A 15,568-nucleotide genomic window follows, 5' to 3' on the forward strand; every position below is an offset into this window, starting at 1 on the left:
GTGCGCCGTTTTCATTTTTTCCAAGAGGGGGAGGGGTTCTATTTTTGGGAAAGGGTCCTCTTCTTTAGGTCTTAGGGTTTTCTTTTATTTAAAGGGGAGGGGGACCGGTTGGGCCTGGCAGGCGTGGCTTGGACGGGTTTTGAGGGAGTTGGGCCATGAAAATTGGCCCATGTCCGAATTTAGACCCAAAAATAGCCTTTCCCCTTTTTTTCTTTCTTTGTCTTCTTTTCGTTTTGATTTTAAATTCTTGAACAAATAAATTAAAATCTAACTTAAATCTCATTAGCAAATTCTATTTATCTAATAACAAATGCATGAAATATTTTGTTTGATTTTTTATGAATTAATTCTAACAATTAAAGAGTAGTTAATTCCTAAAAATGTAAATTAAACCTACGATGACATGAAACGAAAATGTGATAATTTTTTATGATTTTAAAATATTAAACATGCATGAAATGCAACTAAATAAAGAAAAACTCCTAAAATCCATTAAAATTATTTTTGGTCTATTTTTAGGAGTTATTTCCATGCAGGGCAAAATTAGATGATCACAGTTGCCGCTCTTTGCTCGGAAACATGAAGAGTTTTCGAGCAAAGAAAAGTGAGTAATTACGAGCAATTTTTGTCCGTTTGACACCCCATGGGAAGAATTTTTTGAAAAAGTCTTACCGAACCTTGCTTCGGAGGTTGCCTACATATCCTTGGCTATAAAGAAATCAGGTCAGTATAGTTCTGGAAGTTTTGGTTGCTGGAACTACCGGATAGCTGTGATTTCACTGGTGTTGCTGCTGTTTCTACTTGCTGAGCTCCTTATTACACCAAAATCAAAATGAAAAACTAAACTAGTTAAATCTACCAGCTACGAGTTACAAGATTCCTATCTATAAATCTTTTGAACCTTGATGTTGAGTCTTGGCTGGTTTTTCATGCAGACTCTGATCTGAATCTTGATGCTTGTTAGCTGCAAGTGCTGGTTCATTCTACTTTAGCTTTTCGAATCAAGGCGGGGCATGCAAAGCTTGTGACTTCAATCATATCTTGAGCAGTCCACATCTTTTCTCCACTTCTGCACTTTGAGGTCACTTCTTTTTCTTTTCTTCTTTTCTTTTATTCCGGATTGAGACTTCTTCTTTCGGTCGTCTCTTATCTTGCGCCTCGAGGTTTAACCTGCTCAAGCATCAAAACAAACGAACAAAATTTTTCTGTCCCAGTTTTTACTAGGAAAAATTTCGTGAGTTATTTGTAACCAAAACTCTATACTACCTCATTATTGAAAGCAACAAAAATCAGGATTGTGTATCCTTGAAAAAAGAGATTAGGGAGTGGAGACCCTATATATAAAATGAAATCAATTAGGGAAAATCATAAACTAAGGAATGGTGACCATATGTTGGCATCATGTTATACTGACATCAGGTTATGCTGGCATCAACTAGGGAGTGGAGAGCCTATGTTGGCATCAGGTTATACTGGCATCAACTAGGGAGTGGGGACCCTATGTTAGCATCAGATTATGCTAGCATCAACTAGGAGGTGGGAACCCTATATTAGGATCAACTAGGGAATGAAGACCCTATATTGGCATCAGGTTATGCTGGCATCAACTAAGGAGTGGGGACCCTGTGTTGGCATCAACTAGGGACTGGTGACCCTATGTTGGCATCAGGTTATGCTGGCATCAACTAGGGAGTGAGGACCTTATGTTGGCATCAACTAGGAAATGGAGACCCTATGTTGGCACAGGTTATGCTGGCATCAACTAGGGAGTGGGGACCCTATGTTGGAAAAGGAGACTAGAGAGTGGAGACCCTATGTCTAAAACAAACCAAGAAGGATTTTTTTGTTGTTGAGAAAATCATTCTTTTAAACAAAATGCCCCAGCGCTTATTTTCTGAGGGCATGAACAAACGATTTTTTTTTCAAACAAGACTTCTTCTCTCTTTATTTATAAAAATTATCCTAGGAGAAAATTCATTAGACTAGGTTTTCTCATCTTAGGAGAAAAATTCATTAAACTAAGACGTTTATCTTAGGAGAAAGATTCATCAGACTAGGTTTTTTTTTTTAACTTAGGAGAAAGATTCATCAGACTAGGTTGTTTATCTTAGGAGAAAGATTCATCAGACTAAGATTTTTATCCTAGGAGAAAGTTCATAAGACCAGGTTATTTATCTTAGGAGAAAGATTTAAATTCATCAGACTAAGATTTCTATCCTAGGAGAAAGATTCATCAAACTAGGTTTTCTTATCTTAAGAGAAAAATTCATCAGACTAAGACTTCGATCCTAGGAGAAAATTCATTAGACTAGACTTTTTTTGTTATCTTAGAAGAAAGATGTTGATACCCTATTTTTCCCTATAATATTTTTTCAAATACATATACAACTTCAAAACTATGCATTAGCATCAATTGACATTTTTTCATAATTTCTACATTTTTAGGGATTTTTAATTAATTTTATGCGGATATTTTATAATTACAAATCGCATCGCAAAGGACTTTATAAATATTTCATGGTTTAATTTTGCTGTTTATATTCATTAAGCTCAAATTATTTCATAAGTAGCCATATCTACATTTTTTGTTATAATTGCAATAACTTTGCAATTATTGCCCATGCATGCATTATTTTACCAGAAAATAACTTGTTGCATTTTTAAAATATTGAGTAATTATTGTAAAGCATTTCTATGCATGAAAATTATTTTTATAAAATATTTTTTACCAATTATTTGGGTATTTAATAAATAGCCCTTTTTATTTCAGACTTAACCCTTTTAATACCAGCCCAAAACCCCCTTAATATTAAACCAAAAACCATCCCAAAACCCTTTAGGCCCAATCTGTATTCACCCGACCCAATACCCTGGCCAATCCTGGTCGTTGATCAAAATGATCAACGGTCCAGATTTTCCCTACCATAATTAAACCCTAACGACTCCCCCCCTCCCCAAACCTCTCATTCTCTCCTCTCACCCGCCGTCACTCACCTCTCCTTCTCTCAAATGCTCTCTAATCTTAACCCTAACTCACCCTCGCCGTCACTCATCCATTGCCATCCATGGTGGTTTCTCACCACCTCGGGCCTCTAATGGCCTCTCCTATGTTGGGTACTTCCGTCTCTAAGGTCCTCAAGGGACCAGGGTTAGTCCGCTTACGCCTTTGGTTCTTTCTCGCCTGTTTTAGGCCATTCTGGTTCGATTTCGAGTAAGAATTTCTTATTTTTCATCTTGAACCTGTGGAGTTCTAAACCTATGTCTTCATCTCTGTATTATTTCTTAAAACCCTAATTTCATCTTTTGAACTTCTCAAATCTGTACAGATCTGAGATAGATTGAACTTATTTCACTTGTTTTTTATGAAAATCTTCTGGTTTTACGAGTGGGTTTCCATTTTCTTAAACTAGGGTTTCCTGAAAATCCTTTTCTCCAAAACGTTTTCTGACTTTGGATGTTTGATCCGCTATTCTTATGTGCTTTTGACCGATTATGTTGAGTTTGCCTCGACCCTAACTAGTTTATGCTAAAACCCCATTTTTTTGACATTTTTGCTTTGACTCTGAGTTTGACCATATTACCTGTGCACTTTTTTCATTCTATGCTTTGATTCTTGTGATTTTCCTTTAGCTTAATTCGATATCTTGACAAGAGGGGTTGTTCTGATGGTAAGCAACCTCCACTTCCAACTAAGAGGTTGTGAGTTCGAGTCTCCCCAAGAGCAAGGTGGGAAATTTTTGGAGGGAAGGATATCGGGGGTCTATTTGGAAACAACCTCTCTACCCCAAGGTAGGGGTAAAATCTGCGTACACACTACCCTCTCCAGACCCCATTAAGTGGGATTATACTGGGTTGTTGTTGTTGTTGCTGTTAATTCGATATCTTATGATTTTTACCCTAGTATGTCTTTATTAGGGTTTATGATCGATTCTCGACTGATTTTGTGTGTTTATACTTGGCCTACTTGTTTATTCATGGAAATCTATATTATTCTCCCTTAAATCGGTGTTATTTGTTTGAATTTTGATTCATTTATTTGCTCTATTAAAACCTATGTGTTGGTTTTGATTATCTCCCTATTTTTACACCTTCTAATTATTTTCTTACCTTATTAGAATCAACTATGATACTCACAGATTCCTCAAAATAGTTTTCTTAATTAAACCCATGTTATTTACCCTTAATTGCCCATTATGTGCTTAAGTCTTACTCGATTCTTCTTTCCTTAAATACTTTCCTGCCCTTTACCGTTGGTTGATTACCCCTTAATTAGGGGAAACCTTACTGATTTTATGCATTGTTGAGTCTGTAAATTTCCTTAATTGCTGAACAATTAATCTGTTACCTTATTCGGTTTAATTCTTAACCACTATATATGCTCTCCTCTATTTTCACTTCTGGACACGAACATTAGTTCACCACTACACTTACACTCTAAAAAGCTCTATGTTCTTCTTTTCTACTTGCGATATTCATTAGTCTTGCCTGTTGTAAGCCAAGGTTAGATATTGCACAACATCTGCTTTACATCTTGTGTTCTCTTTCCCTGATTGGTATGTCTCTGATTTAATTTTAGAATCTAAACCCTATGTGTTTCATTACTACCTTAGTTCATCAGTTATGAGTTCCATTCTTGTTCCTGTTTAGTGTCTTGCTTAGCATGCCTAACGCTGTCATGTTCAATATGTGATTAGCATGTGTAAATTATACTTGCCTGTTTACTGTTTATCTAGCATGTCTAAATCTTATTTTGTTTAGTGTGTGATTAGAATGTCTACATTATAAGTGCTTGTGTGGTGTTTGCCTAGTTTTCTCATTTAAGTCCTTGCCTACTCTGCTTTACTAATGGGATCATGCTAAGTCATCTAGTCTCTCAAGGCAATTCTAGTTGTGTGTTTGGTCATGTCCAAGGTTTATGTGTTCTCAACATGTCTTTGTTGTAATCTCTGCTCCATGTCTCAATCACCTACCCTTTCTAACTTATTAATTCTACAAGCTCTTGAGAATTCTGTGCATCTGGTTGCTTATGTGCTCCACTATACAGTAAGGTGTATACTATGTGTCCCCAACCCCTCTCTCCCTGTGTGGAGTTTGTTTGCCAAGTGTTTCTGAATCTGGTTGTTCTGTGATTTGTGTTCTGATTTCAAAGTGTTTTCATACTTTTCTCAAGTTGTTTTACCACCAAAACTAGTTCTGATTTTCAGAAAATCTTTCACTCCTAAGAGTCCTCTTTATACTGTTTACCAAAACCTTTTCAAAATTATGTCAAGCACTCTCACTTACTCTTAGGTTATTAAGTCATGCCCCTCTGGTATGTGTACTGCTTAGAGATCCTTGAGATCTCTCTGAACTCTGGCATATCAGGGCTGGCTCTTCCACACTACACATAATCAGGCTTTATTTGAGAAAGTCTGGGTGTGATCACTGCCTAGGATCCTTGAGGTCCTTAGGGAACTCTGACACACCTGGACACAAATGTGGCAATGAAATCTTGGGTATTTGAGACTACTGAAGGCCTGGTACTTCAGGTTTGCCTTGGGCCTGCATCAGGCTCCCTATAGCTTAATTTCTATTGCATTTATGTAATTTAGTTAATTTTGGTCTATAATAATTATTTGTAAGCAGATATTAGGGTAACTAGTGAAACGGAAGGGTAGCTGTATGGTACTGTGGGGTAATGCTGGGTAGAAATCATGTTTTTAGGCTTTACATTACGCAAATCTTCACTAGAAATCATGTTCTAGGACTGGTGTGTCTATTTGCATTTAAACCATGTTAAACCTGCACGCTAGACATCCTGTTCTTAGGGTATTCACGCTTATTACTTCAGCATACTACATGTCATATATCTCTATTCGAGCTTTGATTTTGCATAAGTATTTTCACTTAGAGATCCTGCTATTAGGTTAATAATCCTGCCTTAAAAAATTTAGTCATCTCCTGTATGCATTAGATACCATGTTTTCTAAGAACTCTATTTGCATTTGTTTGAACCATGTCTATTTCGATCAAATCAATAGTTGTCTACAAAAAGGGTTTAAAAATAGTCCAAACGCATAGATATCACGTCCTACTGTCAGCATGTCTAAAATTAGTCTTTGTCACTTAGATCAGCATGCCTATATGATTAACTCACTTCAAGCTGTTTAATTAATTCTCAGATCATGACTGCACATAGACACATGCCTAGGCAAGCCTTAGGCCATTAAATAACTGTGAAATCTAGTTCTGTTTATGTGTGAAATTATCCAGGCTTAACAGGCTATAAAACCAGTAGGCAAACTGGTTAGTATTCTGCCACTTCCCTTAAAACAAACGTTGCATATCATGTATCTGTAACATTCATCTAGATACCATATTCCTAGGCTTTCTGAACTTCTTCAAAATCAACTGTTTGGGACGTGCTGTCTATTTGCCTAATACATGTGGAGGTAAACATGAGCCTTTTAACTGCTTTTTCTCTATTTGCTTGTCCTACATGTTATTTGTTTGTCGCCTAGATTTTTGCCTTTTAAATACCTTAGGTTTGTCTAGAACTGCCTAGATTTAGAGGTCCTAAGCTCCTCCAGGACCACAAGGAAGGGACGGGTAGCAGCACGCTTAGAGGTCGTTAATCAAACTCACTTATATAACCATTAAGGGGAGGATAATGGGTAGTAAAAGGATATGATGACCTGCACGCTAATGTCACGTGTAACCCCTCAAGTTGAGGAGGATTATCGGGTATTGCACAGATTGATCCTGTAGGTTAATCAACTTAGGACTTCCCTTTCCCAATTTCTATATGTGTTTAAATTATCTAAACTTTCCTTTTCTTTACATATACGTGTGTAAGCTGTCCAAACCTCTTTTACCCTCATTATCTAAACTTCCTTGATCATATATGCATTTAGATGGGGGGAAATTACCTTATTTGCAAATACGTGCTTACTTGTTAATTGACTAATTCACATAGTTTAAGTTCGGTCGGGACCCACCATTGTGGACCGCGAGGGATGCCTAACAACTTCCCCTCAAGGTTATTTCGAGTCCTTACCCTAATCTCTGGTAATGCAAACTAGTTATATGACTTAATCGCTCTAGGTGCCCTAACACACCTTAAACTGTTAGGTGGCGACTCTTCAAATACCCAATTCCCAAAAGGAAACGAATTGTTCCCCATGAATGTCGAAACCCGGACTCCGCGAAGGAAAAAGGGGGCACGACAAAAGATTCATCAGACTAAGATTTCTATCCTAGGAGAAAATTTATCAGACTAGGTTTTCTTATCATAGGAGAAAAATTCATTAGACTAAGACTTTGATCCTAGGAGAAAGTTCATCAGATTAGGAATTTTTTTTGTTTTGTTATTTTAGGAGAAAGATTCATCAGACTAAGATTTTCTTATCTTAGAAGAAAGATTCATAAGACTAAGATTGTTTATCCTAGGAGAAAGATTCATCAATCTAGGTTTTCTTATCTTAGGAGAAAGATTCATCAGACTAAGATGTTTATCCTAGGAGAAAGATTCACCGGACTAGGTTTTTTTTGTTATCTTAGGAGAAATATTCATCAGACTAAGGTGTTTATCCTAGGAGAAAGATTCATCAGACTAGATTTTTTTTTGTTATCTTAGGAAAAGATTCATCAGACTAAGATTTCTATCCTAGGAGAAAAATTCATCAGACTGGGTTTTCTTATCTTAGGAGAAATATTTATTAGACTAAGACGTTTATCCTAGGAGAAAGATTCATCAGACTAGGTTTTTTTTTGTTATCTTAGGAGAAGGCTTCATCAGATTAAGATGTTTATCCTAGGAGAAACATTCATCAGACTAGATTTTCTTATCTTAGGAAAAAAATTCATCAGACTAAGACTTCGATCATAGGATAAAGATTCATCAGACTACATTTTTTTATCTTAGGAGAATGATTCATCAGACTAAGATTTTTATTGGAAGGAAAATCCATCAGACTAGGATTTATTACCCTAAGAGGAAAAAAATATGAAGAGCGATGACAGGATTTTATGCACACTAGCAAGACTAATAAAGGCAAAGATATGAGAAACTTCTCTTTGTCGACTCTTCTCTTCTCTTCATTTCTTCTTTTTTTCTCGTTTTTTTTGAACAACTTTTCTTGCACTGCTTTATTCCTGTTTCAAACAAAGAAAATTTTGTCAGTTTTAACAGTGGTCGGTTTGTGGCCTTGAGTCCTGGGCAGCTTGGCTTTTGCTCAATCAGCTTGAGTTAGTTTCAAGAGACTTTTGCTCTGCATCAACCCTGATTGTTTCTAACCCAGTACTATTTGTATTTGTGGTACTCACAATACTGAGAGTAAATTGAACTTAAAGTTTGGAACATATAAAACATTCTTAATTTTCTGATTCTCTAGGATTGTAGCATCTCCAGCATGTGTGATTTCAGATCTATCTCGTGTAGATGTTTGTACTCCAAAACTACTTTGTCCTTTTACAGGTCTAATGGTATCCAATACATTCTTGCAAAATGCTATGTGATGCGATGCTCCTGAGTTTATTATCCAATCATAAACACATATGTTGGATACACTAGACATCAATGACATAATACCTTCCACGTTTGAAGATCAAGTTAACTCTGATGGTCCTGCATTTTTTTTTTCTAGTGAAGTTCTCTCCAACAGGTTTACCAACTGTTTGTACTGTTTTGTTGTGAGATAGTTTCCTTGTGGCTGATTTCTGGTTTCAATACTTACATCTGTGTTAGAATTATTAGCAAAAGGTTTATATGTACCTAGTTGCCCCTTCTTCTTGCTTTTAAAATCTGGAGGATAGCCTATTATTTTGTAACAATTCTCCTTCAAGTGGCCTTTATAACCATAATGCTCGTAGATCAACCTTGGTTTCTTGATTTTGAACATTTGACCACTTCATGCTAGCATTGTTAAAGGTTCCTTGTTTGATTCCAGAACACCTAGTGTTCTTTGACTCTCATCCTGTATAGCTACTACATAAGCCTGATTAACTGATAGAACTGGTCTTCTCTGCAGTATATTGCTTCTTACTTGACTGTAGCTCTCATTGAGTCCCATAAGGAACTGCAACAATCTTTGCCTCACTAGATGTTCCACATAGGGCCTCGATTCTTCACAGTCACAAGAAGGTAATGGTGCTAAAATGTCCAATTCATCCCATAAATCCTTCATTTTTGAGAAATATGAGGTAACCGACTCAGTTCCTTGCTTTAGACTTGCAATCTCAGCCCAAAGTTGATAGATTCGAGTCAAATTATCCTTATCAAATCTCTCTTTAAACTCATCCCATACCTTCTTCGCACTAGAAGAATACATGATGCTAGGCACCAATTCACCAGCTACAGTGTTGCTCAACCACGAAACTACAACAACATTATATCGTTCTCACTATGTCTATAATTCTCCTTTATGCGATCCTTTTACACATGTACCGTCCACAAACCCTAGATTGTTCTTCACTAACAGTGCAACCCTCATTAGCTCTACTCCATATGGCATAGTTTTCTAGCCCTGTGAGCTTTAACGAGATCAATGTTGTTCCAGGTGCATCTGAATCTCGAAGGAACAATGGGTGATTGCGAGGTAATTGTGCAATTTCATCTATCCCCATGACTGAGCTCAAGGTTATACAATTACAGTACTCCGATCTGCGCAATTACAGCAATCAAGGCTCTTATACCATGTTAATTTGTTGAATCTACACTCAATGATTCTAGTTTCATAACATGCAATTGAATCTAGAGAAGAATCTGGAGAAATCTAGAAGAAGAAATCAAGAGAGGAAAAAGCCATTTTTGCTTAGCAGAAGAGGAAGAAGATACAACTGATTTCTGTAGAGCATTGTTCTATTTAACAGAAACACGTGCCCTTCATACTCTTTAACAATATGACCCTCAAGTTCTTTTATTTACACTTAGGTCCCTCAATTAGTTTCTTAACTAACTAACAACCAACTCTATCTAATGTTCTTGATAGTTTTCTTGAGGGTTTAAAGTCCAAAGAAAAACAAAAAAAAAATCGTTTTTTCTTTTTGAACTAATAATGGAATGGGAAGAACTTGAGTATTATGTAGTTTGACATGTTTTATATCGGGGCTTAGAGGCGGAGCATTTGCAATAAGTACTTTCTTCATGATCTTTGTAATTATATGCCTTGGAAACATATGTGACTTTCTTTTGACATCGAGGCTCATCTTTTGACTCTTTTGATTAATTCTCATGTGCTCCAATTAGATGATAATTGTTCTAGTTGCTTTAACTTAAGAGTCAGGTTTGAACCATCCTGAGTGAGTCATGTGCATTGTGTGAGGTGAGATTTTGGTGTACTTTGTGCCATCCTTGCTAGTCTAGAACTTGCCCCATGTGTGAGTCGAAGCGAAATGATTAAGTCTTGTAAGTTTGGGAAGTGATATAGACTTTCTTTGATTGACCATTTAGCCTATTTGCCTATAACTAGTGCTAATATTATCCGTAGTCAACTCTTTTGAGCCTGTAGATCTTTTTTTGGCAACCACATTACAAGTCGAATTCCCTTTGTTTTAAGTCAATCTTGTTGAACCTTTACTTCCGAAAGCACTTAAGTAGCCAGAAGAGTAAAGAAAGAGATTGAGTAGCTTTTGAGTGGAACCATAGAAAGGCCTAAAAGGTGCCCTTGTGTATAAACAAAAAAAACAATAGCAAAATATACCAAATTAAGGAGAGTGAAAAAAAATAACACCTCGTATATCTTTGTCCGGGCTAGTAAGTATCTATATGTTGAGTGGTTAATGAAGAAGGGCTTAAGTGTATATGGTTTCATGGCAAGACATTGAATTGGTCATGACAAGAAAGTGCTTAGAAGTGAAGTGTAGTGTATTAAAGTGCTTAGGAGGGTTAGTCACTATTTTCTCAAATATATCCTACCCGTCCCTTAGCCTACATTACAACCTATAAAGTCCTACTTGATCTTAGACTGTGCAAGCTTAAATTAATAGAGACTTACACTACGGGCAAGCCTATGGAACGAATGTGGGTGGCATAAGAGTTTCTTTGTGAGAGTGAGCAAATTCTTTCTATATTTGAGTCCTTAAACTATACTTGAACTTATATTGAGTGTGTGGACTACTTTCTCGCTGTGGTTTGCTGGTGAGGGCACATGATTTGCAAGGTATTGGTAGAGACCTTGATTTTTGAGTTGGCACAAGGAGCGAGTCATAGTGTGGAATGTATTACAGTCAAGTTTTGAGGGGAGGATGTTAGAAAGAGTCACATGAATATTTTAAATGATCTTGACATGAGTTTAAAACTTGAGGAAAGGTATGAAGAGTGTATATGTTGGGTTCTAAGAGTTGATACAAACCATTGTCATTGGTATGATGTTTGAGTATGTCTTGAAAAGTAATTCTTGCCTATGCACTTAATTTTAGGTTGCTCGAGGACGAGCAAGAGTTTAAGTGTGGGGAGGTGATAAAGAGGGAAAAGTGCATGTTTTGAGTGTGTTTGTGTATTAATTCTTGTGTGAGTTCTGAAAGTTCACACCGTTTTTAAAGTAAAAATATGCTCATTATGTGTTTCTTATATGTAAGAACAAACTTGCGTGGAAAATGATCAAATGGGAGAAAAATTTGGTGAAATGGTGAAAAAAGAGATGAAGAGAAAAGTCCCGGACAGCGAAGCGAGGTTCATTTCGCCAGACCAGAACTGGAGGAGAAGAAACCAGAAAAAATCCCGGATAACAAAGCGAGGTCCACTTCGCTAAACCGGGACCGGAGCAGAGAAAAAACCAGCTTCTCCAATCCGAAATCGGAGAAGGATAATCCGCCCCATACAAACCCTAGTCACTATAAAAACATCCTAAAACATGATTTTGAAGGGAGAGACACCACTTTGGAAGGAGAAAAGACTTTAGAGAGTCAAGAACACTCTAGGAGCAAAGGAGAAGGATTCAACTTCACGTTTTTCCCTCTTTCTTCCTCTATTTGTATGATTGGTTATGAATTCTAGTATTGTAATTTTACATACTATTATGAATAGCAAATTTGTTATCTAGGGTTTTGATGGAACCTTTTGAAAGATGAATTTTGTTATGTTTTTATATAATTGAGTCGTTGGACTTCGCTACTTGTTCAACTACGTGTTTGTTGCTGTTGATTGAATGGCCATCAGCTGACTGTGCCTATTTAGCGTGTATTGATTGAAAAATGGTATATATATATTTAGGTAGTTATTGAACATCACTCTTAACGTATGTGAGGGATCAATACAGAGGGTCTAAAGGTGATATTAGGAATAACGAAGCCTTGGTGTGATCTAAGTGCGCGGTGTACTTGTGCCAGCTAGCATAATTCAGAAGAATACTTCTAGTAAATTGTGGTAGTTGCTCGGAAGAGAATTACGACACCCAAAGTACTCACGATCGGTAAAGAATCTTTAGGCAAAATTATAAAAGACGCAGCAGGAAGGATTCCGACAATTGGGAAAATCATAACTCTAGACATCCTTAATCTTGTCTCCAATCATTATACTTGTTAATTGGTTGTTTTACTGCTCTTTATATTTGTTAGTTAATTAGTTAGAAATAAAATCTCAATCTTTATAATTTAGAAAATTGTTCAAACTTATCTTCTCAGTGATAGCGAACAGTTGTAGCTAAACCTTAGTTCTCTGTGGGATTCGAATCCGGACTTTTAGACCGTATTATATTTGTGTGATGACCCGAAAGGTCATCACTTGTTTTAGAAAGAAATTTTGTGTCCCGAGGCCTTAGAAGCCTCCTTTTTCCTCACATCGATTTGCGCACGGTTTGGGCATATATCCGGAACGCTTTTATATGAAAATGTGATGAAAATATTCATTTGGCCTTTAAAATTGAATTTAAGTTGACTTCGGTCAACATATTGGGTAAACGGACCCGTACCTGTGATTTGACGGTTCTGGAGGGTCCCTAGGAAAATATGGGACTTGGGCGTATGCCCGGAATCGAATTCCGAGGTCCCAAGCCCGAGAAATGAATTTTTGAAAGAAATTATTTTATTGAAAATATAAGAGTATTTGGAAATTTGATTATATTTGAAATTCATCGTATCGAGCCCGTTTTTTGGTTCTGGAGCCTGGTACAGGTTCAAGATGACATTTAAGATGCGTCTGTGAAATTTGGTGAAAAATGGAGATTATTTGACGTGATTTGGACCTACGGTTGAAGAGTTATGAACTTTAAGTGTTCTTGATGAAAATGATGAGTTTTGCGGTTTAATTCATAACTTTCCATGTTATTTTGATGATTTGATCGCACGAGCAAGTCCGTATGATGTTTTTGGATATGCGTGCATGGTTGGTTTGGAGCACCGAGGGCTCGTGTGAGTTTTGGTTAGGCCACAGAGTGGATTTAGACTTAGAACATAGCTGTTGCAGGTCTCTGAACCAGCCTGTGCGGCCCGCGGTGATTTCTTGCGACCGCGGAGGAGACTTTGCGGCCGCACTCGATTTCTTGTGGTCTGCGGTGGAGCTCTGTGGCCGCAGTCACTTTTGTGCGGTCCGCGGAGAGGGTCTAAGAGGGATATATTTAAACGGACTTTTCAGTTATTTTTCACTTTTCAAAAACCCTAAAACGTAAGAGGCGATTTTCCAAACACTCTTTCTTCTCCAAAACACTAGTAAGTAATTTCTAACTTATTTTTTTTGCTCCTTAACTTCTTTTAACAAGATTTCATCCTAGAATCTAGGATTTTCATAGGGAATTGGGGATTTTGGGTAAAACCTAAGAATGTTGAAATTTGGGGGATTTAGACCTCGAATTGAGGTTGGATTCCAAAACCAATTATATATCCGGGCTCGGGGGTGAATGGGTAATCGGGTTTTGGTCTGAATTTCGAGTTTGGACCAAGCAGGCCCGGGGTCAATTTTTGACTTTTTGGGGAAAATTTTATAAAACCTATTTTCATGCATTGGAGTTGATTCATTTAGCATTTATTGATATCATTAAGTAAATTGTGGCTAGATACAAGCGAGTTGGTGGTTGAAACAAGAGGTAAAGCGGTAGTTGAGGCTTGAATTCTATTCGTGGCATCGAGGTAAGTGTTTGGTCTAACCTTAGCTTGAGGATTAAGAGTTGAGTCCTATTTGCTATGTGTTATTTGATGAGTACGACATATAGGCATGGTGACGAGTATATATAAATTGGTGTCAAGCATGCCCGTGAGTCTTAAATTGAAATCGTTGTGTTCTTAATACGTACTACAAATGCCTAAGTTGTTGATTCTCTGTGTTGGGCAAGAATTATGATTATTCTCGTGGAAATTGCTTATGGTTGAGTATTGGTTCTAGTTGAGGTCTCTTTTGTGAAGATAGATGTTGGAACAAGTTTGGTTATAGCTAATTCCCTTGACGGGACGTATTTACTTCTTACTGTCGATTCCCTTGCGGGATATTATTGTTCCCTTGTCGAGATTCTTTTGTGATTGGCATTGAAATATTATATGGATCGGGTTGCACGCCGCAACAATATTATATGGATCGGGTTGCATGCCGCAACAATATTATATGGATTGGTTGCATGTCGCAATAATATTATATGGATCGGGTTGCACGCCGCAACAATATTATATGGATCGGGTTGCGCGCTGCAACAATAAAGGATAAAAGTGGGTATCGATTTGTTACTGTTTCCTTATTCTTTCTGCTGCGAACTTTGAATTGTTCTTCATGCTTTTCTCCTGAGTTACTGTCGGTAAATGATATTCTCCCATAGCATGTCCCCTTCCCATCTTTAACTGCTAGCTTTCCTTTATTATTACTTGCCATATATATGCTTTAACTGCACAGGTTTAGTTGGTAGTCTTGTCCTAGCCTCGTCACTACTTCGCTGAGGTTAGGATCGACACTTACCAGCACATGAGGTCGGTTGTGCTGATACTATACTCTGCACTGTGTGCAGATCTCGATACTGGAGCATACGGATCATAGAGAGAGGTTGCTACCTTCAGTCCATCAGGAGACCTGAGGTAGTCCTGCAGGCGTCCCCTTCTATCTTTATATTCCATTTTCATTTGCTTCGGAGACAAACTGTATCTTTCTTTCCAGACAACTATTTGTAGTATTCGTAGATGGTCTGTGATATTGTGACACCAGTTCTGGGTAGAGATGTACTTTGTATTTTTTCGTACTTGTATTTGGCTAGGTTATCATATTTCATCTTCCGCATGTCTTTAATTACTATTAATATTCCACTGTTGATCGCATGTTGTTTTAAACTATTTAAAAGGCTAAGTAAGAGGGTTAGTGAATCTATAATACTCGGCTTGTGTAGCTTTCACGAGTAGGTGCCATCACGACTCCCGAGGGTGAGAAATCCGGGTCGTGACAATTTGCTCGTCAATGGTGGTAGCTTGTGATTTTTCTGGATAGTTTCACCGGTTCCATTTTCTTGTTGGTGGAACAGGGTTGCTTTTTGGATGATAAAACATGAAGAAAAAGAAGAAGAGAAGAAGGGAGATGAAGAGGGGGGCCGGTACGTGAAGGTTAATATTGCTGGAGGAATTTTTAGAGAAGAGAAAAAGTTGAGTGGAGACTAGGATGACTTGGCAGTTGACATGAAAAAAA

Source organism: Nicotiana sylvestris, chromosome 5, assembly GCF_000393655.2.
Source record: "Nicotiana sylvestris chromosome 5, ASM39365v2, whole genome shotgun sequence".
NCBI lineage: Eukaryota > Viridiplantae > Streptophyta > Magnoliopsida > Solanales > Solanaceae > Nicotiana > Nicotiana sylvestris.